Source organism: Bombina bombina, chromosome 6 (assembly GCF_027579735.1).
Source record: "Bombina bombina isolate aBomBom1 chromosome 6, aBomBom1.pri, whole genome shotgun sequence".
Classification (NCBI taxonomy): domain Eukaryota; kingdom Metazoa; phylum Chordata; class Amphibia; order Anura; family Bombinatoridae; genus Bombina; species Bombina bombina.
The window spans coordinates 643,696,818-643,721,011 of record NC_069504.1 but is presented as its reverse complement, the minus strand read 5'-3'; the positions used below and the strand labels follow the sequence as shown (position 1 = coordinate 643,721,011).

The 24,194-nt window shown below is 40.6% G+C and overlaps 1 protein-coding gene across 1 annotated transcript in view; it reads left to right on the top strand.

The window, feature by feature from the left end:
* FANCI (FA complementation group I) overlaps window positions 1-24,194 on the top strand; it is a 763,169-nt gene that overhangs the window by 603,073 nt on the left and 135,902 nt on the right. The gene's annotated exons all lie outside the window — the stretch shown is intronic.

The window sequence follows — 24,194 nt, the reverse complement described above, 5'->3', positions numbered from 1 at the left end:
TTCTTGTAAATCCAGTAAAAGCTCAGGCTTTTCTGAAGTGTGTTTCAGACCTGGAGTCTTCAGGGGTAATCATGCCAGTTCCTCCTCAGGAACAAGGTTTGGGGTTTTATTCAAACCTATTCATTGTACCAAAGAAAGAAAATTTGTTCAGACCAGTTCTGGATCTGAAAATTTTGAATCGCTATGTAAGAGTACCAACTTTCAAGATGGTGACTATAAGGACTATTCTGCCTTTTGTTCAGCGAGGACATTATATGTCCACAATAGACTTGCAGGATGCATACCTTCATATTCCGATTCATCCAGAACACTATCAGTTTCTGAGATTCTCTTTTCTAGACAAGCATTACCAATTTGTTGCTCTTCCATTTGGCCTAGCAACAGCTCCAAGAATCTTTTCAAAGGTTCTGGGTGCCCTACTATCTAATCAGAGAACAGGGTATTGCGGTGTTTCCTTATTTGGACAATATCTTGGTACTAGCTCAGTCTTTACATACTGCAGAATCTCACACGAATCAACTAGTGTTGTTTCTTCGGAAACATGGTTGGAGGATCAATTTACCAAAAAGTTTCTTGATTCCTCAGACAAGGGTCACCTTTTTAGGCTTCCAGGTAGATTCAGTGTCCATGACTCTGTCTCTAACAGACAAGAGACGTTTAAAATTGGTTGCAGCATGTCGGCTCCTTCAGTCTCAGTCATTCCCTTTAGTGGCTATGTGCATGGAAGTTTTAGGTCTCATGACTGCAGCATCGGACGCAATCCCCTTTGCTCGTTTTCACATGAGACCTCTACAGCTTTGTATGCTGAATCAATGGTGCAGGGATTATACAAAGATATCACAATTAATATCCTTGAATCCCAATGTACGACACTCTCTGACATGGTGGATAGATCACCATCGTTTGGTTCAAGGGGCTTCTTTTGTTCCCCCAACCTGGACTGTGATCACAACAGATGCGAGTCTTTCAGGTTGGGGAGCTGTTTGGGGGTCTCTGACAGCACAAGGAGTTTGGAAATCTCAAGAGGCGAGATTACCAATAAATATTTTAGAACTTCGTGCAATTCTCAGGGCTCTTAAGTTCTGGCCTCTGCTAAAGAGAGAACTGTTCATTTGTTTTCAGACAGACAATATCACAACGGTGGCTTATGTCAATCATCAGGGTGGGACTCACAGTGAAAGAAGTATCTCGGATACTTGCTTGGGCGGAATCCAGCTCCTGTCTAATCTCTGCGGTGCATATCCCAGGTGTAGACAATTGGGAGGCGGATTATCTCAGCCGCCAGACTTTACATCCAGGGGAGTGGTCTTTCCATCCAGATGTATTTTCTCAGATTGTTCAGATGTGGGAGCTTCCAGAGATAGATCTCATGGCCTCTGATCTAAACAAGAAACTTCCCAGATACCTGTCCAGGTCCAGGGAAGTTCAGGCGGAAGCAGTAAATGCGCTGACACTTCCTTGGTGTTATCAACCTGCTTTCATCTTCCCGCCTCTAGTTCTCCTTCCAAGAGTGATTTCCAAAATCATCATGGAACAGTCTTTCTCCAACATAGGTGTGTCCGGTCCACGGCGTCATCCTTACTTGTGGGATATTCTCTTCCCCAACAGGAAATGGCAAAGAGCCCAGCAAAGCTGGTCACATGATCCCTCCTAGGCTCCGCCTACCCCAGTCATTCTCTTTGCCGTTGTACAGGCAACATCTCCACGGAGATGGCTTAGAGTTTTTTAGTGTTTAACTGTAGTTTTTATTATTCAATCAAGAGTTTGTTATTTTGAAATAGTGCTGGTATGTACTATTTACTCAGAAACAGAAAAGAGATGAAGATTTCTGTTTGTATGAGGAAAATGATTTTAGCAACCGTCACTAAAATCCATGGCTGTTCCACACAGGACTGTTGAGAGCAATTAACTTCAGTTGGGGGAACAGTGAGCAGTCTCTTGCTGCTTGAGGTATGACACATTCTAACAAGACGATGTAATGCTGGAAGCTGTCATTTTCCCTATGGGATCCGGTAAGCCATGTTTATTACGATCGTAAATAAGGGCTTCACAAGGGCTTATTAAGACTGTAGACTTTTTCTGGGCTAAATCGATTCATTATTAACACATATTTAGCCTTGAGGAATCATTTTATCTGGGTATTTTGATATAATAATATCGGCAGGCACTGTTTTAGACACCTTATTCTTTAGGGGCTTTCCCAAAGCATAGGCAGAGCCTCATTTTCGCGCCGGTGTTGCGCACTTGTTTTTGAGAGGCATGGCATGCAGTCGCATGTGAGAGGAGCTCTGATACTTAGAAAAGACTTTCTGAAGGCGTCATTTGGTATCGTATTCCCCTTTGGGCTTGGTTGGGTCTCAGCAAAGCAGATACCAGGGACTGTAAAGGGGTTAAAGTTCAAAACGGCTCCGGTTCCGTTATTTTAAGGGTTAAAGCTTCCAAATTTGGTGTGCAATACTTTTAAGGCTTTAAGACACTGTGGTGAAAATTTGGTGAATTTTGAACAATTCCTTCATGTTTTTTCGCAATTGCAGTAATAAAGTGTGTTCAGTTTAAAATTTAAAGTGACAGTAACGGTTTTATTTTAAAACGTTTTTTGTACTTTGTTATCAAGTTTATGCCTGTTTAACATGTCTGAACTACCAGATAGACTGTGTTCTGAATGTGGGGAAGCCAGAATTCCTATTCATTTAAATAAATGTGATTTATGTGACAATGACAATGATGCCCAAGATGATTCCTCAAGTGAGGGGAGTAAGCATGGTACTGCATCATTCCCTCCTTCGTCTACACGAGTCTTGCCCACTCAGGAGGCCCCTAGTACATCTAGCGCGCCAATACTCCTTACTATGCAACAATTAACCAAAAGCTGGCAACTGTGCCAGATGTTCAAGCCTTTGTTCAGGCTCTGGTTAGAATTAAGCCTGTTTACAAACCTTTGACTCCTCCTTGGAGTCTCAATTTAGTTCTTTCAGTTCTTCAGGGGGTTCCGTTTGAACCCTTACATTCCGTTGATATTAAGTTATTATCTTGGAAAGTTTTGTTTTTAGTTGCAATTTCTTCTGCTAGAAGAGTTTCAGAATTATCTGCTCTGCAGTGTTCTCCTCCTTATCTGGTGTTCCATGCAGATAAGGTGGTTTTACGTACTAAACCTGGTTTTCTTCCAAAAGTTGTTTCTAACAAAAACATTAACCAGGAGATTATCGTACCTTCTCTGTGTCCGAAACCAGTTTCAAAGAAGGAACGTTTGTTGCACAATTTGGATGTTGTTCGCGCTCTAAAATTCTATTTAGATGCTACAAAGGATTTTAGACAAACATCTTCCTTGTTTGTTGTTTATTCCGGTAAAAGGAGAGGTCAAAAAGCAACTTCTACCTCTCTCTCTTTTTGGATTAAAAGCATCATCAGATTGGCTTACGAGACTGCCGGACGGCAGCCTCCCGAAAGAATCACAGCTTATTCCACTAGGGCTGTGGCTTCCACATGGGCCTTCAAGAACGAGGCTTCTGTTGATCAGATATGTAGGGCAGCGACTTGGTCTTCACTGCACACTTTTACCAAATTTTACAAGTTTGATACTTTTGCTTCTTCTGAGGCTATTTTTGGGAGAAAGGTTTTGCAAACCGTGGTGCCTTCCATTTAGGTGACCTGATTTGCTCCCTCCCTTCATCCGTGTCCTAAAGCTTTGGTATTGGTTCCCACAAGTAAGGATGACGCCGTGGACCGGACACACCTATGTTGGAGAAAACAGAATTTATGTTTACCTGATAAATTACTTTCTCCAACGGTGTGTCCGGTCCACGGCCCGCCCTGGTTTTTTTAATCAGGTCTGATAATTTATTTTCTTTAACTACAGTCACCACGGTACCATATGGTTTCTCCTATGCAAATATTCCTCCTTAACGTCGGTCGAATGACTGGGGTAGGCGGAGCCTAGGAGGGATCATGTGACCAGCTTTGCTGGGCTCTTTGCCATTTCCTGTTGGGGAAGAGAATATCCCACAAGTAAGGATGACGCCGTGGACCGGACACACCGTTGGAGAAAGTAATTTATCAGGTAAACATAAATTCTGTTTTTGTGTTGCTGGTGGCTCCAGCATGGCCACACAGGTTTTGGTATACGGATCTGGTTCGGATGTCCAGTTGCCCGCCTTGGCCACTTCCATTACGGCCGGACCTACTATCTCAAGGTCCGTTTTTCCATCAGGATCTCAAATCATTAAATTTGAAGGTATGGAAATTGAATGCTTAGTTCTAAGTCATAGAGGTTTCTCTGATTCAGTAATTAATACTATGTTACAAGCTCGTAAATCTGTCTCTAGAAAGATTTATTATAGAGTTTGGAAGACTTACATTTCATGGTGTTCTTCTCATAAATTCTCCTGGCATTCTTTTAGAATTCCTAGAATTTTGCAGTTTCTTCAGGATGGTTTGGATATGGTTTTGTCTGCAAGTTGCTTGAAATGACAAATCTCCGCTCTTTCTGTTTTATTTCACAGAAAGATTGCTTCACTTCCTGATATACACTGTTTTGTACAGGCTTTAGTTCGTATTAAGCCTGTCATTAAATCAATTTCTCCTCCTTGGAGTCTTAATTTGGTTCTGAGGGCTTTACAGACTCCTACATTTGAACCTATGCATTCGTTGGACATTAAACTACTTTCTTGGAAAGTGTTGTTCCTTTTGGCTATCTCTTCTGCTAGAAGAGTTTCTGAGCTATCTGCTCTTTCTTGTGAGTCTCCTTTTCCGATTTTTCATCAGGATAAGGCAGTTTTGCGGACTTCTTTTCAATTTTTACCTAAGGTTTTGAATTCTAACATTAGTAAAGAAATTGTTGTCCCTTCTTTATGTCCTAATCCTAAGAATTCTCTGGAGAGATCCTTACATTCTTTGGATGTGGTAAGAGCTTTGAAATATTATGTGGAAGCTACTAAAAATTTCAGGAAGACTTCTAGTCTATTTGTTTTATTTTCTGGTCCTAGGAAAGGTCAGAAAGCTTCTGCTATTTTCTTGGCTTCTTGGTTGAAACTTTTGATTCATCAAGCTTATGTGGAGTCGGGTCAAACCCCGCCTCAGAGAATTACAGCTCATTCTACTAGATCAGTCTCCACTTCATGGGCTTTTAAGAATGAAGCTTCAGTCGATCAGATTTGCAAAGCAGCCACTTGGTCCTCTTTGCATACATTTACTAAATTCTACCATTTTGATGTATTTGCTTCTTCGGAAGCAGTTTTTGGTAGAAAAGTTCTTCAGGCAGCTGTTTCAGTTTGATTCTTCTGCTTTTTGATTTAAGTTTTTTTCTTTCAAAAGTGAAAATAAACTTATTTTTGGGTTGTGGATTATTTTCTCAGCGGAATATGGCTGTTTTTTGTTTTAGTCCCTCCCTCTCTAGTGACTCTTGAGTGGAAGACTCCACATCTTGGTTATTGATATCCCATATGTCACTAGCTCATGGACTCTTGCCAATTACATGAAAGAAAACATAATTTATGTAAGAACTTACCTGATAAATTCATTTCTTTCATATTGGCAAGAGTCCATGAGGTCCACCCTTTTTATGGTGGTTATGATTTTTTATATAAAGCACAATTATTTCCAAAGTTCCTTTGTTGATGCTTTCTACTCCTTTCTTTATCACCCCACTGCTTGGCTATTCGTTAAACTGAATTGTGGGTGTGGTGAGGGGTGTATTTATAGGCATTTTGAGGTTTGGGAAACTTTGCCCCTCCTGGTAGGATTGTATATCCCATATGTCACTAGCTCATGGACTCTTGCCAATATGAAAAAAATGAATTTATCAGGTAAGTTCTTACATAAATTATGTTTCTTATGACAGAATATCAGCGTTCGCTCCTGGGTATGCAGCTTTGTGCCACTTATATCTCCTTTTCCTATTGACTTAAATTAAAAATATATCCAAACTATAAACAATTTGAGTTGGCCAGGTATAAATCATGCACTAGACGTCGTTTGCATGTGCCTATGTATGTTAGCACTTTGAAGGTGCGGAAATTAATTTATCACAAATGAAAAACTTTTTTTTTGGGGGGGGGGGGGGGGCTAATATCAAAGCAATCTAAGTGAAAGCACAGGTGGAGAGAAAATGAAGAACTCCATCATTAAAAAATATTATGACTCATGACCAAATATAAAGCTTATTCTTGTAAAGGAAATAACTACCTCACCTCAGTGTATAGATTTAACATTGACGCTTTTTTAAGCCTTTTTATCTGCTTCTTGATTTGCAAAATCAGACGTAGGGTGGATGTTTTATTACAAAAATCATCAAAAATTAAAATGAGGCAACTTTCAAGCATTACTAAATAGTCACCAGAACCATATCAGTGGCTCATAGTCCCAAGTAAGTGACTGTATGGTGGTATTTTGGCTAACTGTAAGTGACTGTATGGTGGTATTTTGGCTAACTGTAGCTTCTTTGGAGGCAGCACTATGTCTGAATTTCCAACTGCGATCTCTGTTGTTTTATTATTTAGCAGAGTTAAATGTAATTTCCGTGGACCTTTCTGAGCTTTTTTTTTTTTTTTTTAATTGTTGGTAATTTTTTAATTGGTGTATTAACATTTGTGTTTGGATGATGGATTGACATCTACATTTCTGTGTATTTAGACAACACAATGGCTGTACAAGCTTAAGCCATCAATTAAGCACTTATATTTCATGTTTCACTGTTGAAGCTCACTTGCCCACATCAAAAAATTTAATATTTCAATATGTGACGCATTTTATATCATTTTTACTATACCGAGAAAATGGATTTGATCTTTTAAACCTCATCAAATTAATCCTTTCAGACACATGCAAGTGGTAGGCTGCTAGGTGATATGGATTACATAATACATAATTTGTTATTTCTGTTTAAAATCCAAATTGAAGTAAGGATAACTTATATTCATTATTGTCAGGATCTTTAACAATTGCCTGCGTGTATTTTAAAATTTGTCTTTTTTTTTTCTTTGGACCAAGAAGTTCTTAAAAACCACATGTGTTCTCATAATTGCAGCTATACTTTTAGTTAATGACCTTAGACTTAAAGTGAAGGTAAAGTTTTCTCTTTCTGTAAACATTTTATCTATCACCTTGCAAAATGCACAGTCGCTAACTTTGTTTTTTTTTTTAACCTAACATATTTCTTTCTTTCATGTAATTAACAAGAGTCCATGAGCTAGTGACGTATGGGATATACATTCCTACCAGGAGGGGCAAAGTTTCCCAAACCTTAAAATGCCTATAAATACACCCCTCACCACACCCACAAATCAGTTTTACAAACTTTGCCTCCAAGGGAGGTGGTGAAGTAAGTTTGTGCTAGATTCTACGTTGATATGCGCTCCGCAGCAAGTTGGAGCCCGGTTTTCCTCTCAGCGTGCAGTGAATGTCAGAGGGATGTGAAGAGAGTATTGCCTATTGAATGCAGTGATCTCCTTCTACGGGGTCTATTTCATAAGGTTCTCTGTTATCGGTCGTAGAGATTCATCTCTTACCTCCCTTTTCAGATCGACGATATACTCTTATATTTACCATTTCCTCTACTGATTCTCGTTTCAGTACTGGTTTGGCTTTCTACAAACATGTAGATGAGTGTCCTGGGGTAAGTAAGTCTTATTTTTTGTGACACTCTAAGCTATGGTTGGGCACTTTATTTATAAAGTTCTAAATATATGTATTCAAACATTTATTTGCCTTGACTCAGAATGTTCAACTTTCCTTATTTCCAGACAGTCAGTTTCATATTTGGGATTATGCATTGAATTATCATATTTTTTCTTACCTCAAAAATTTGACTTTTTTCCCTGTGGGCTGTTAGGCTCGCGGGGGCTGAAAATGCTTCATTTTATTGCGTCATTCTTGGCGCGGACTTTTTTGGCGCAAAAATTCTTTTCCGTTTCCGGCGTCATACGTGTCGCCGGAAGTTGCGTCATTTTTTGACGTTATTTTGCGTCAAAGATGTCGGCGTTCCGGATGTGGCGTCATTTTTGGCGCCAAAAGCATTTAGGCGCCAAATAATGTGGGCGTCTTTTTTGGCGCTAAAAAATATGGGTGTCATTTTTGTCTCCACATTATTTAAGTCTCATTATTTATTGCTTCTGGTTGCTAGAAGCTTGTTCACTGGCATTTTTTTCCCATTCCTGAAACTGTCATTTAAGGAATTTGATCAATTTTGCTTTATATGTTGTTTTTTTCTTTTACATATTGCAAGATGTTCCACGTTGCAACTGAGTCAGAAGATACTACAGGAAAATCACTGCACAGTGCTGGAGCTACCAAGCTAAGTCTGCTATAAACTTTTGGTATCTGTTTCTCCAGCTGTTATTTGTATTGCATGTCATGTCAAACTTATTAATGCAGATAAAATTTCCTTTAGTACTGTTACATTACCTGTTGCTGTCCGTCAACATCTAATTTTCAGAGTGTTCCTGATAACATAAGAGATTTTATTTTTTAAATCCATTAAGAAGGCTATGTCTGTTATTTCTCCTTCTAGTATACATAAAAGTCTTTTAAAACTTCTCTTTTTTTCAGATGAATTTTTAAATGAACATCATCATTCTGATACTGATAATGGTTCTTCTGGTTCAGAGGTTTCTGTCTCAGAGGTTGATGCTGATAAATCTTTGTATTTGTTCAAGATGGAATTTATTCGTTCTTTACTTAAAGAAGTGTTATTTGCATTAGAAATAGAGGATTCTGGTCCTCTTGATACTAAATGTAAACGTTTAAATAAGGTTTTTAAATCTCCTGTAGTTATTCCAGAAGTGTTTTATCTCCCTGATGCTATTTCTGAAGTAATTTCCAGGGAATGGAATAATTTGGGTAATTTATTTACTCCTTCTAGACGTTTAAGCAAATTATATCCTGTGCCATCTGACAGATTAGAGTTTTTTGGGACAAAAATCCCTAAGGTTATGGGGCTGTCTCTACTCCTGCTAATGTACTTCTATTCCTATGGCAGATAGTACTTCATTTAAGGATCCTTTAGATAGGAAAATTGAATCCTTTCTAAGAAAAGCTTACTTATGTTCAGGTAATCTTCTTAGACCTGCTATATTTTTAGCGGATGTTGCTGCAGCTTCAACTTTTTGGTTAGAAGCTTTAGCGCAACAAGTAACAGATCATAATTTTATAGCATTATTATTATTCTATAACATGCTAATAATTTTATTGGTGATACCATCTTTTGATATCATTAGAGTTGATGTCAGGTATATGTCTCTAGCTATTTTAGCTAGAAAAGCTTTATGGATTAAACTTGGAATGCTGACATGTCTTCTAAGTCAACTTTGCTTTCCCTTTCTTTCCAGGGTAAATAATCATTTCGTTCCTTTCCTCACAACAAGGAACAAAAGCCTGATCCTTCATCCTCAGGAGCGGTATCAGTTTGGAAACTATTTCCAGTTTGGAATATATCCAAGCCTTATAGAAACCTATAGCCAGCTCCTAAGTACCTATGAAGGTGCGGCCCTTATTCCAGCTCAGCTGGTATGGGGCAGATTACGTTTTCTTCAAAGAAATTTGGATCAATTCCGTTCTTAATCTCTGGTTTCAGAAACATTGTTTCAGAAAGGTACAGAATTGGCTTCAAGTTAAGGCCTCCTGCTAAGAGATTCTTTTCTTTCCCGTGTCCCAGTCGACACAGCAAGGCTCAGCATTTCTGAAATGTGTTTCAGATCTAGAGTTGGCTGGAGTATTTATGCCAGTTCCAGTTCTGGAACAGGGGCTGGGGTTTTATTTTATCTCTTCATTGTACCAAAGAAGGTCAATTCCTTCAGACCAGTTCTGGATCTATCATTATTGAATCGTTATGTTAGGATACCAACATTCAAGATGGTTACTGTAGGACTATCCTGCCTTTTGTTTAGCAAGGGCATTATATGTCTACAATAGATTTACAGGATGTGTATCTGCATATTCCGATTCATCCAGATCACTTTTAGTGTCTGAGATTCTCTTTTTAGACAAGCATTACCAGTTTTGTGGCTCTACTGTTTGGCCTAGCCTCAGTTCCAAGAATTTTTTTCAAGGTTCTCGGTGCCCTTCTTTCTGTAATCAGAGAATAGGGTTTTGGTATTTCCTTATTTGGACGATATCTTGGTACTTGCTCAGTCTTCTCATTTTCGAAGAATCTCATACGAATCGACTTGTGTTGTTTCTTCAAGTTCATGGTTGGAGGATCAATTTACCAATCAGTTCATTGATTCCTCAGACAAGGGTAACCTTTTTAGGTTTCTAGATAAATTCAGTGTCTATGACTCTGTCCTTGTCAGACAAGAGAAGTTTAACATTGATATCAGCTTGTCAAAACCTTCAGTCACAATCATTCCCTTTGGTAGCCTTATGCATGGAAATGTTGGGTCTTAGGACTGCCGCATCAGATGCGATCTCCTTTGCTCGTTTTCACATGCGACCTCTTCAGCTCTGTATGCTGAACCAATGGTGCAGGGATTACTCAAAGATATCTCAATTAATATCTTTAAACCGATTTTACGACACTCTCTGACATGGTGGGTAGATCACCATCGTTCAGTTCAGGGGGCTTCTTTGTTCTTCCGACCTGGACTATAATCTCAACAGATACAAGTCTTACAGGTTGGGGAGCTGTGTGGGGGTATCTGACGGCACAAGGGGTTTGGGAATCTCAGGAGGTGAGATTTCCGATCAATATTTTGGAACTCCGTGCAATTTTCAGAGCTCTTCAGTCTTGGCCTCTTCTGAAGAGAGAGTTGTTCATTGTTTTCAGATAAGACAATGTCACAACTGTGGCATACATCAATCATCAAGGAGGGACTCACAGTCCTCTGGCTATGAAAGAAGTATCTCGACTTTTGGTTTGGGCGGAATCCAGCTCCTGTCTAATCTCTGCGGTTTATATCCCAGGTATGGACAATTGGAAAGCGGATTATCTCAGTCGCCAAACGTTGCATCCGGGCGAATGGTCTCTTCACCCAGAGGTATTTCTTCAGATTGTTCAAATGTGGGAACTTCCAGAAATAGATCTGATGGCTTCTCATCTAAACAAGAAACTTCCCAGGTATCTGTCCAGATCCCGGGATCCTCAGGCGGAGGCAGTGGATGCATTTTCACTTCCTTGGAAGTATCATCCTGCCTATATCTTTCCGCCTCTAGTTCTTCTTCCAAGAGTAATCTCCAAGATTCTGAAGGAATGCTCGTTTGTTCTGCTGGTAGCTCCGGCATGGCCTCACAGGTTTTGGTATGCGGATCTTGTCCGGATGGCCTCTTGCCAACCGTGGACTCTTCCGTTAAGACCAGACCTTTTGTCTCAAGGTCCTTTTTTCCATCAGGATCTGAAATCCTTAAATTTAAAGGTATGGAGATTGAACGCTTGATTCTTGGTCAAAGAGGTTTCTCTGACTCTGTGATTAATACTATGTTACAGGCTCGTAAATCTGTATCCAGAGAGATATATTATAGAGTCTGGAAGACTTATATTTCTTGGTGTCTTTCTCATCTTTTTTCTTGGCATTCTTTTAGAATACCGAGAATATTACAATTTCTTCAGGATGGTTTAGATAAGGGTTTGTCCGCAAGTTCCTTGAAAGGTCAAATCTCTGCTCTTTCTGTTCTTTTTCACAGAAAGATTGCTATTCTTCCTGATATTCATTGTTTTGTACAAGCTTTGGTTCGTATAAAGCCTGTCATTAAGTCAATTTCTCCTCCTTGGAGTTTGAATTTGGTTCTGGGGGCTCTTCAAGCTCCTCCATTTGAACCTATGCATTCATTGGATATTAAATTACTTTCTTGGAAAGTTTTGTTCCTTTTGGCCATCTCTTCTGCCAGAAGAGTTTCTGAATTATCTGCTCTTTTTTGTGAGTCTCCTTTTCTGATTCTTCATCAGGATAAGGCGGTGTTGCGAACTTCTTTTGAATTTTTACCTAAAGTTGTGAATTCCAACAACATTAGTAGAGAAATTGTGGTTCCTTCATTATGTCCTAATCCTAAGAATTCTAAGGAGAAATCGTTGCATTCTTTGGATGTTGTTAGAGCTTTGAAATATTATGTTGAAGCTACGAAATCTTTCTGTAAGACTTCTAGTCTATTTGTTATCTTTTCCGGTTCTAGGAAAGGCCAGAAAGCTTCTGCCATTTCTTTGGCATCTTGGTTGAAATCTTTAATTCATCTTGCCTATGTTGAGTCGGGTAAAATTCCGCCTCAGAGAATTACAGCTCATTCTACTAGGTCAGTATCTACTTCCTGGGCGTTTAGGAATGAAGCTTCGGTTGACCAGATCTGCAAAGCAGCAACTTGGTCCTCTTTGCATAATTTTACTAAATTCTACCATTTTGATGTATTTTCTTCTTCTGAAGCAGTTTTTGGTAGAAAAGTTCTTCAGGCAGCGGTTTCAGTTTGAATCTTCTGCTTATGTTTTTTGTTAAACTTTATTTTGGGTGTGGATTATTTTCAGCAGGAATTGGCTGTCTTTATTTTATCCCTCCCTCTCTAGTGACTCTTGTGTGGAAAGATCCACATCTTGGGTAGTCATTATCCCATACGTCACTAGCTCATGGACTCTTGTTAATTACATGAAAGAAAACATAATTTATGTAAGAACTTACCTGATAAATTAATTTCTTTCATATTAACAAGAGTCCATGAGGCCCACCCTTTTTTGTCGTGGTTATGATTTTTTTGTATAAAGCACAATTATTCCAATTCCTTATTTTATATGCTTCGCACTTTTTTTCTTATCACCCCACTTCTTGGCTATTCGTTAAACTGATTTGTGGGTGTGGTGAGGGGTGTATTTATAGGCATTTTAAGGTTTGGGAAACTTTGCCCCTCCTGGTAGGAATGTATATCCCATACGTCACTAGCTCATGGACTCTTGTTAATATGAAAGAAATGAATTTATCAGGTAAGTTCTTACATAAATTATGTTTTTAAAAATATATTTGTTCTACCCGACAGTTCTGTTCCAATCTCCGCCCACCGTCCATTTCCTCTCTCTTTAGCTTATAACGTATAGAGCGTTCCCACACGCTCTATACGTGCCTACAATGCTCGTGCCCGGCTTCGTAAAATACAGCGCATGCGCATAACATCCAGAATCTCACATAATGCGCATGCGTTAATGCCCTTTTGCATTACAAATAGCAAGCATCATGCAAGCGTCATTGATCTCGGCAACGAGCTTGGTTTTCAATGGAGAGGAAGTAACCTAACGCATGCGCAGAGCTTTTGAGATAGCGGTGACGTCAAATGACGGCCGCCTAACGGCCAGGAAGTCAATTGGCCAGAAACTCAACGTGACCAAAAAGCTGAAAAAAACAACAAAAAACGGGTTGAATCTAACGCTTGTAAGATTGCTGCTAATAAATTAAAAATTAATAATAGAGATACATTTTAAGATTTTGATGAATGAAAGTACCATTGATTTTTGCTGTATTGCAGATAAGTGCACAGTAATACAGCTAAGTTTACCTTCACTTTAAAGGGACATGAAACCCCAAATTTTTCTTTCATGATTCAGATAGCGCATACAATTTTTCTTTTGCATGATGTACCGAGTCCACGGATTCATCCTTACTTGTGGGATATTATCCTTCCTAACAGTAAGTGGCAAAGAGAGCACCACAGCAGAGCTGTCTATATAGCTCCCCCTTAACTCCACCCCCCAATCATTCTCTTTGCCGGCTCTAAGCAGGAAGGGTAAAGTGAAAGAGGTGTTAAGCTGTTAGTTTAATTTTAACTACAATCACAAGTTTGTTATTTTTAAATGGTACGGGTGTTGTACTATTTACTCTCAGGCAGGACATAGATGAAGATTTCTGCCTGGAGGATTATGATCTTAGCATTTGTAACTAAGGTCCACTGCTGTTCCCACAGAAGCTGAGTAGTAAAGGAAAACTTCAGTGTGAGGAACGGTTTCTTGCTATGCAGCAATGATGTATGTTCAGTCATATTTTCTGCAGAGACTGTGTTAACTCTGACAGTATCCCCATTAGGGGAAGGGGAAGCAGTAATCCTAGTATGAAAGAGGCTTTACTAGCTTGCATGAAGGGCTAAGTTTTTTGGGCACTCAGTTTGTTTATGAGAAAGTGGGACAAATATTTGTGTGTTCTGGGAGTAACGTTTTTTATGTTTATGGGAACGTTTGCTTGAGGGGTCATTTGGCTTATTTAGGGTTGTTATAACCCACATGGTTTTCAAACATAGTTTGCTAGATTTGTGTAGGCCCCAGCAACATCGAGTGAGGTGGGCGGGGCCTTTTTTCGTGCCTCAGTTGCGCATTTAGTAATTCAGAGAAGCAGCAAGCAACTTCTCCTGAGGTCCTGATAGTCTTCTGAGGGCCTATTTGAAGCTTTAACCCCAGATTATCGTTCCTAAGAGCAGGTAGGGCTACAGCAGAGCTGTGGCAAGGTGCTAATAGGGGTTTTATACAAATTTCAATCCGGTTTTGTCATTTGTGGGTTTATTGCTTATTTACTTGTGGTGCAATCCTTCTAAGGCTTCGTGGGTACACTGTTAAAATTTCGGAAAAATTGAAGCAATTTTAACCTGTTTTGCAGTTTGTGTATGCCTTTTTTTCTCTTAAAGGCATAGTACCGTTTTTGCACATTGGTTTTTTTTCATTAAATAAAGTGTTTTCCAAGCTTGCTTGCTTTATTACTAGTCTGTTAAACATGTCTGACACTGAGGAAACTCATTGCTCAATTTGTTTAGAAGCCATTGTGGAACCCCCTCTTAAAATGTGTCCCACTTGTACTGATATGTCTATAAATTGCAAACAGCATATTTTGACTTATAAAAATTTGGCATTAAATGATTCTCAGACAGAAGGAAGTCAGGTTTTTCCATCTAGTTCTCCCCAAGTGTCACAACCGGTAACACCCGCACAAGCGACGCCAAGTACTTCTAGTGCGTCTAATTATTTCACCTTGCAAGATATGGCTTCAGTTATGAATACTACCCTCACAGAGGTTTTATCTAAACTGCCTGGGTTGCAAGGGAAGCGCAGTAGCTCTGGGTTAAGAACAAATGCTGAGCCTTCTGACGCTTTAGTAGCCATATACGATATTCCCTCACAATGTTCTGAAGTAGGGATGAGGGATTTGTTGTCTGAGGGAGAGATTTCTGATTCAGGAAAGAAGTTCCCTCAGACAGATTCAGATATGACGGCATTTAAATTTAAGCTAGAGCACCTCCGCTTATTGCTCAGGGAGGTTTTAGCTACTCTGGATGATTGTGACCCTATTGTAGTTCCAGAGAAATTGTGTAAAATGGACAAATATTTAGAGGTTCCTGTTTACACTGATGTTTTTCCGGTCCCTAAGAAGATTTCGGACATTGTTACAAAGGAGTGGGATAGACCAGGTATTCCGTTCGCTCCCCCTTCTGTTTTTAAGAAAATGTTCCCTATTTCTGACACCATAAAGGCTGTCCCTAAGGTGGAGGGAGCTATTTCTACTCTGGCTAAGCGTACAACTATACCTATAGAAGACAGTTGTGCTTTCATTGATCCTATGGATAAAAAATGAGAGGGTCTCCTAAAGAAAATTTTTGTTCATCAAGGTTTTCTTCTTCAACCTATAGCATGCATTGTTCCTGTAACCACTGCAGCTGCCTTTTGGTTTGAGGCTCTGGAAGAGGCTCTTCAGATGTAGACCCCACTAGATGATATTTTGGACAGAATTAAGGCTCTTAAGTTGGCTAATTCTTTTATTACAGACGCCGCTTTTCATCTAAGCTTTTGTTCATCCCTTTCAAAGGTAAGACCTTATTTGGGCCTGCACTGAAAGAGATCATTTCAGACATTACTGGAGGGAAGGGTCATACCCTCCCTCAGGATAAGTCAAATAAGACAAGGACCAAACAAAATAATTTTCATTCCTTTTGAAACTTCAAGAGTGGTCCCACTTCCTCTGCTGCAAAGCAAGAGGGGAACTTTGCTCAATCCAAGCCAACCTGGAGACCTAATCAGGCTTGGAACAAGGGTAAACAGGCCAAAAAGCCTGCTGCTGCCACTAAGTCAGCATGAAAGGGTAGCCCCCGATCCGGGACCGGATCTAGTAGGGGGCAGACTCTCTCTCTTTGCTCAGGCCTTGGCAAGAGACGTTCAGGATTCCTGGGCAGTAGAAATTGTAACCCAGGGATACCTTCTAGATTTCAAGGACTCCCCTCCAAGGGGGAGGTTCCATCTTTCTCAATTGTCTGTAAACCTGACAAAAAGAGAGGCGTTCTTACGCTGTGTAGAAGACCTTTTTACCATGGGAGTGATCTGCCCAGTTCCAAAAGCAGAACAAGGGCAGGGGTTCTACTCCAATCTGTTTATAGTTCCCAAAAAGGAGGGAACATTCAGACCAATTCTGGATCTCAAGATCCTAAACCAGTTCCTAAGAGTCCCATCTTTCAAGATAGAGACCATTCGGCCTATCTTATCATTGATCCAGGAAGGTCAATATATGACCACCGTGGATTTCAAGGATGTGTATCTACACATTCCTATCCACAAAGATCATCACCAGTTCCTCAGGTTCGCCTTTCTGGACAAGCATTATCAGTTTGTGGCTCTTCCCTTCGGGTTGGCAACGGCATCACGAATCTTCACGAAGGTACTAGGGTCCCTTCTGGTGGTTCTAAGGCCACGGGGCATAGCAGTGGCGCCTTATCTAGACAACATTCTGATTCAAGCGTCAACCTTCCAACTAGCCAAGTCTCACACGGACTTAGTGTTGGCCTTTCTAAGATCTCACGGGTGGAAGGTGAACGTAAAAAAGAGTTCTCTTTCCCCCCTCACAAGAGTTTCCTTTCTAGGGAATCTGATAGACTCAGTGGACATGAAAATATTTCTGACGGAGGTCAGGAAATCAAAGATTTTGTCCACCTGCCGAGCTCTTCACTCCATTCCTCGGCCGTCAGTGGCTCAGTGTATGGAGGTAATCGGTCTAATGGTAGCAGCAATGGACATAGTTCCGTTTGCTCGTTTGCATCTCAGACCACTGCAACTATGCATGCTCAATCAGTGGAATGGGGATTATGTGGATTTATCTCCTCAGATAAATCTGGATCAAGAGACCAGAGACTCTCTTCTTTGGTGATTGTCACAGGATCATCTGTCCCAGGGAATGTGTTTCCGCAGGCCAGAATGGGTTATAGTGACCACAGACGCCAGCCTTCTGGGCTGGGGTGCAATCTGGAATTCCCTAAAGGCTCAGGGTTTGTGGATTCGGGAGGAGGCTCTCCTACCGATAAATATTCTGGAATTAAGAGCGATAAATGCTCTCCAGGCATGGCCTCAGCTGGCTTCGGCCAGATTTATCAGGTTTTAGTCGGACAACATCACGACTTTGGCTAATATCAATCATCAGGGCGGAACAAGGAGTTCCTTAGCGATGATAGAGGTCTCAAGGATAATCCGATGGGCAGAGGCTCACTCTTGCCATCTGTCAGCGATCTATATCCCAGGTGTAGAGAACTGGGAGGCAGACTTTCTAAGTCATCAGACTTTTCATCCGGGGGAGTGGGAACTCCATCCGGAGGTGTTTGCTCAACTGGTTCGGCTATGGGGCACACCAGAATTGGATCTGATGGCATCTCGTCAGAACGCCAAACTTCCTTGTTACGGCTCCAGGTCAAGGGATCCTCAGGCTCTACTGATAGATGCTCTAGCAGTACCCTGGTTGTTCAACCTGGCTTATGTGTTTCCACCATTCCCTCTCCTTCTGCGTCTGATTGCCAGAATCAAACAGGAGAGAGCTTCGGTGATTTTGATAGCGCCTGTGGGGCCACGCAGGACTTGTATGCAGACCTGGTGGACATGTCATCTCTTCCACCATGGTCTCTGCCGCTGAGACAGGACCTTCTGATTCAAGGTCCATTCAAGCATCCAAATCTAATTTCTCTTCAACTGACTGCTTGGAGATTGAATGCTTGATTCTATCAAAGCGGGGTTTCTCTGAGTCGGTCATAAATACCTTGATTCAGCCTGTTACCAGGAAAATCTATCATAAGATATGGTGTAAATATCTTTTTTGGTGCGAATCCAAGGGCTTCTCCTGGAGTAAAATCAGGATTCCTAGGATTTTGTCTTTTCTCCAAGAGGGATTGGAGAAAGGATTGTCAGCTAGTTCTCTAAAAGGACAGATATCTGCTTTGTCTATTTTGTTGCACAAGCGTCTGGCAGATGTTCCAGACGTTCGGGCTTTAATTTAGTTCTTAGAGTTCTTCAGTGGGTTCCGTTTGAACCCATGCATTCCATAGATATTAAGCTTTTATCTTGGAAAGTTTTGTTCCAATTGGCTATCTCTTCAGCTCGACGAGTTTCTGAACTATCTGCATTACAATGTGACTCGCCTTATCTTGTGTTCCATGCTGATAAGGTGGTTTTACGTACCAAGCCTGGGTTCCTACCTAAGGTTGTTACTAACAGGAATATCAATCAGGAAATTTGTGTTCCTTCTCTGTGTCCTAATCCTTCTTGTAAGAAGGAACGTCTGTTGCACAACTTGGACGTGGTTCGTGCTTTGAAATTTTATTTGCAGGCAACCAAAGATTTTCGTCAAACATCTTCTTTGTTTGTTGTCTATTCTGGAAAGCGTAGGGGTCAAAAGGCTACGGCGACTTCTCTTTCCTTTTGGCTCAAAAGCATCATCCGTTTGGTTTATGAGACTGCTGGACAGCAGCCTCCTGAAAGGATTACATCTCATTCTACTAGAGCGGTAGCTTCCACATGGGCTTTTAAAAATTATGCTTCTGTTGAACAGATTTGTAAGGCTGCAACTTGGTCTTCGCTTCATACCTTTTCCAAATTTTCCAAATTTGATACTTTTGCTTCTTCGGAGGCTATTTTTGGGAGAAAGGTTTTGCAAGCAGTGGTGCCTTTCCGTTTAGGTTTCTGTCTTTTCCCTCCCTTCATCCGTGTCCTAAAGCTTTGGTATTGGTATCCCACAAGTAAGGATGAATCCGTGGACTCGGTACATCATGCAAAAGAAAACAAAATTTATGCTAACCTGATAAATTTCTTTCTTTTGCGATGTACCAAGTCCATGGCCCGCCCTGTCTATTCAAGACAGATGGTATTTTTTATTAACTTCAGTCACCTCTGCACCTTATAGTTTCTCCTTTTTCTTCCTTGGCCTTCGGTCGAATGACTGGGGGGTGGAGTTAAGGGGGAGCTATATAGACAGCTCTGCTGTGGTGCTCTCTTTGCCACTTCCTGTTAGGAAGGATAATATCCCACAAGTAAGTATGAATCCGTGGACTCGGTACATCGCAAAAGAAAGAAATTTATCAGGTAAGCATAAATTTAGGGGTTTTTTTAAACTTTTTTTTATAAAGGTATTCAAACATCAACACAAACGCCTGTAAGGCATCCAAAAACAAATAAAAACAGTACTTATAAGACATTGTAAAGTATTTGTTAAGTTATAAGCAGATCACAGAGTCTGATAAGTTTTACCAATTTCTACAATCATAAATACAGGAACTGTGTAGTATTCAAACCCCATTTTCCAAATAAATCAACTAGGTGAAATCATCAAAACAAAATAAAACTAAGCCTAAATTCTAACACAATTACATTAACCTTAGAAAAAAGGGAGGAGGAGGGGAGGGCGGATACATTTTACCTCCAGAAAAAACAGACCTTGATGAGTGGACACGCCTGCCAGTCCCTAAGCTTTCGCCAAAACCATTATTATTCTCTCCTTAAAATACTGCAAATAACTGAAATATTACAACTAAGATGCAGTTAAGCGCCATCTAACTACTAGATTTAACATAAATAAAGAGTGCTGAAATGGGCATAGAATTTTATTTCTCAAGTTAGGTGATATGTATAGGAGGAATTGTTCCCATTTATAAATAATCATTATAATGGGAATAATCATCATTTCTCCAACATAGGTGTGTCCGGTCCACGGCGTCATCCTTACTTGTGGGATATTCTCTTCCCCAACAGGAAATGGCAAAGAGCCCAGCAAAGCTGGTCACATGATCCCTCCTAGGCTCCGCCTACCCCAGTCATTCTCTTTGCCGTTGTACAGGCAACATCTCCACGGAGATGGCTTAGAGTTTTTTAGTGTTTAACTGTAGTTTTTATTATTCAATCAAGAGTTTGTTATTTTGAAATAGTGCTGGTATGTACTATTTACTCAGAAACAGAAAAGAGATGAAGATTTCTGTTTGTATGAGGAAAATGATTTTAGCACCGTCACTAAAATCCATGGCTGTTCCACACAGGACTGTTGAGAGCAATTAACTTCAGTTGGGGGAACAGTGAGCAGTCTCTTGCTGCTTGAGGTATGACACATTCTAACAAGACGATGTAATGCTGGAAGCTGTCATTTTCCCTATGGGATCCGGTAAGCCATGTTTATTAAGATCGTAAATAAGGGCTTCACAAGGGCTTATTAAGACTGTAGACTTTATCTGGGCTAAATCGATTCATTTTTAACACATATTTAGCCTTGAGGAATCATTTAATCTGGGTATTTTGATATAATAATATCGGCAGGCACTGTTTTAGACACCTTATTCTTTAGGGGCTTTCCCAAATCATAGGCAGAGCCTCATTTTCGCGCCGGTGTTGCGCACTTGTTTTTGAGAGGCATGACATGCAGTCGCATGTGAGAGGAGCTCTGATACTTAGAAAAGACTTTCTGAAGGCGTCATTTGGTATCGTATTCCCCTTTGGGCTTGGTTGGGTCTCAGCAAAGCAGATACCAGGGACTGTATAGGGGTTAAAGTTAAAAACGGCTCCGGTTCCGTTATTTTAAGGGTTAAAGCTTCCAAATTTGGTGTGCAATACTTTTAAGGCTTTAAGACACTGTGGTGAAAATTTGGTGAATTTTGAACAATTCCTTCATGTTTTTTCGCAATTGCAGTAATAAAGTGTGTTCAGTTTAAAATTTAAAGTGACAGTAACGGTTTTATTTTAAAACGTTTTTTGTACTTTGTTATCAAGTTTATGCCTGTTTAACATGTCTGAACTACCAGATAGACTGTGTTCTGAATGTGGGGAAGCCAGAATTCCTATTCATTTAAATAAATGTGATTTATGTGACAATGACAATGATGCCCAAGATGATTCCTCAAGTGAGGGGAGTAAGCATGGTACTGCATCATTCCCTCCTTCGTCTACACGAGTCTTGCCCACTCAGGAGGCCCCTAGTACATCTAGCGCGCCAATACTCCTTACTATGCAACAATTAACGGCTGTAATGGATAATTCTGTCAAAAACATTTTAGCCAAAATGAACACTTATCAGCGTAAGCGCGACTGCTCTGTTTTAGATACTGAAGAGCATGACGACGCTGAAAATAATGGTTCTGAAGGGCCCCTAACCCAGTCTGATGGGGCCAGGGAGGTTTTGTCTGAGGGAGAAATTACTGATTCAGGGAACATTTCTCAACAAGCTGAACCTGATGTGATTACGTTTAAATTTAAGTTGGAACATCTCCGCATTCTGCTTAAGGAGGTATTATCCACTCTGGATGATTGTGACAAGTTGGTCATCCCAGAGAAACTATGTAAAATGGACAAGTTCCTAGAGGTCCCGGGGCTCCCAGAAGCTTTTCCTATACCCAAGCGGGTGGCGGACATTGTTAATAAAGAATGGGAAAGGCCCGGTATTCCTTTCGTCCCTCCCCCCATATTTAAAAAATTGTTTCCTATGGTCGACCCCAGAAAGGACTTATGGCAGACAGTCCCCAAGGTCGAGGGAGCGGTTTCCACTTTAAACAAACGCACCACTATACCCATAGAGGATAGTTGTGCTTTCAAAGATCCTATGGATAAAAAATTAGAAGGTTTACTTAAAAAGATGTTTGTTCAGCAGGGTTACCTTCTACAACCAAAATCATTCTATGGGCGGAGTCTCACTCCTGCCACCTGTCTGCTATCCACATCCCAGGAGTGGAAAATTGGGAAGCGGATTTTCTGAGTCGTCAGACATTTCATCCGGGGGAGTGGGAACTCCATCCGGAAATCTTTGCCCAAGTCACTCAGCTGTGGGGCATTCCAGACATGGATCTGATGGCCTCTCGTCAGAACTTCAAAGTTCCTTGCTACGGGTCCAGATCCAGGGATCCCAAGGCGGCTCTAGTGGATGCACTAGTAGCACCTTGGACCTTCAAACTAGCTTATGTGTTCCCGCCGTTTCCTCTCATCCCCAGGCTGGTAGCCAGGATCAATCAGGAGAGGGCGTCGGTGATCTTGATAGCTCCTGCGTGGCCACGCAGGACTTGGTATGCAGATCTGGTGAATATGTCATCGGCTCCACCTTGGAAGCTACCTTTGAGACGAGACCTTCTTGTTCAGGGTCCGTTCGAACATCCGAATCTGGTTTCACTCCAGCTGACTGCTTGGAGATTGAACGCTTGATCTTATCGAAGCGAGGGTTCTCAGATTCTGTTATCGATACTCTTGTTCAGGCCAGAAAGCCTGTAACTAGAAAGATTTACCACAAAATTTGGAAAAAATATATCTGTTGGTGTGAATCTAAAGGATTCCCTTGGGACAAGGTTAAGATTCCTAAGATTCTATCCTTCCTTCAAGAAGGATTGGAAAAAGGATTATCTGCAAGTTCCCTGAAGGGACAGATTTCTGCCTTGTCTGTGTTACTTCACAAAAAGCTGGCAGCTGTGCCAGATGTTCAAGCCTTTGTTCAGGCTCTGGTTAGAATTAAGCCTGTTTACAAACCTTTGACTCCTCCTTGGAGTCTCAATTTAGTTCTTTCAGTTCTTCAGGGGGTTCCGTTTGAACCCTTACATTCCGTTGATATTAAGTTGTTATCTTGGAAAGTTTTGTTTTTAGTTGCAATTTCTTCTGCTAGAAGAGTTTCAGAATTATCTGCTCTGCAGTGTTCTCCTCCTTATCTGGTGTTCCATGCAGATAAGGTGGTTTTACGTACTAAACCTGGTTTTCTTCCAAAAGTTGTTTCTAACAAAAACATTAACCAGGAGATTATCGTACCTTCTCTGTGTCCGAAACCAGTTTCAAAGAAGGAACGTTTGTTGCACAATTTGGATGTTGTTCGCGCTCTAAAATTCTATTTAGATGCTACAAAGGATTTTAGACAAACATCTTCCTTGTTTGTTGTTTATTCCGGTAAAAGGAGAGGTCAAAAAGCAACTTCTACCTCTCTCTCTTTTTGGATTAAAAGCATCATCAGATTGGCTTACGAGACTGCCGGACGGCAGCCTCCCGAAAGAATCACAGCTCATTCCACTAGGGCTGTGGCTTCCACATGGGCCTTCAAGAACGAGGCTTCTGTTGATCAGATATGTAGGGCAGCGACTTGGTCTTCACTGCACACTTTTACCAAATTTTACAAGTTTGATACTTTTGCTTCTTCTGAGGCTATTTTTGGGAGAAAGGTTTTGCAAGCCGTGGTGCCTTCCATCTAGGTGACCTGATTTGCTCCCTCCCTTCATCCGTGTCCTAAAGCTTTGGTATTGGTTCCCACAAGTAAGGATGACGCCGTGGACCGGACACACCTATGTTGGAGAAAACAGAATTTATGTTTACCTGATAAATTACTTTCTCCAACGGTGTGTCCGGTCCACGGCCCGCCCTGGTTTTTTTAATCAGGTCTGATAATTTATTTTCTTTAACTACAGTCACCACGGTACCATATGGTTTCTCCTATGCAAATATTCCTCCTTAACGTCGGTCGAATGACTGGGGTAGGCGGAGCCTAGGAGGGATCATGTGACCAGCTTTGCTGGGCTCTTTGCCATTTCCTGTTGGGGAAGAGAATATCCCACAAGTAAGGATGACGCCGTGGACCGGACACACCGTTGGAGAAAGTAATTTATCAGGTAAACATAAATTCTGTTTTTATTTCTGTTTAAAATCCAAAGTGAAGTAAAGATAACTTATATTCAATATTTTCAGGATCTTTAACAATTGCCTTCATGTATTTTAAAATGTCTTTAATTTTTTTCTTTTTTTTTTTGACCAAGAAGTTCTTAAAAACCACAAGTGTTCTCATAATTGCAGCTATATTTTTAGTTAATGGCCTTAGACTTAAAGGGACATGAAACACAATTTTTTTTTCTTTCATGATTCAGATAGAGAATACAGTTTTACAACATTCCAAATTACTTCTATTATCTAATTTGCTCTATTCTTTGGATATCCTTTGTTGAAGAAATAGTCACGAGGCATCTGTGTGCAGCCACCAACCACCAGTTTCTGAGCCTATTTAGATGTGCTT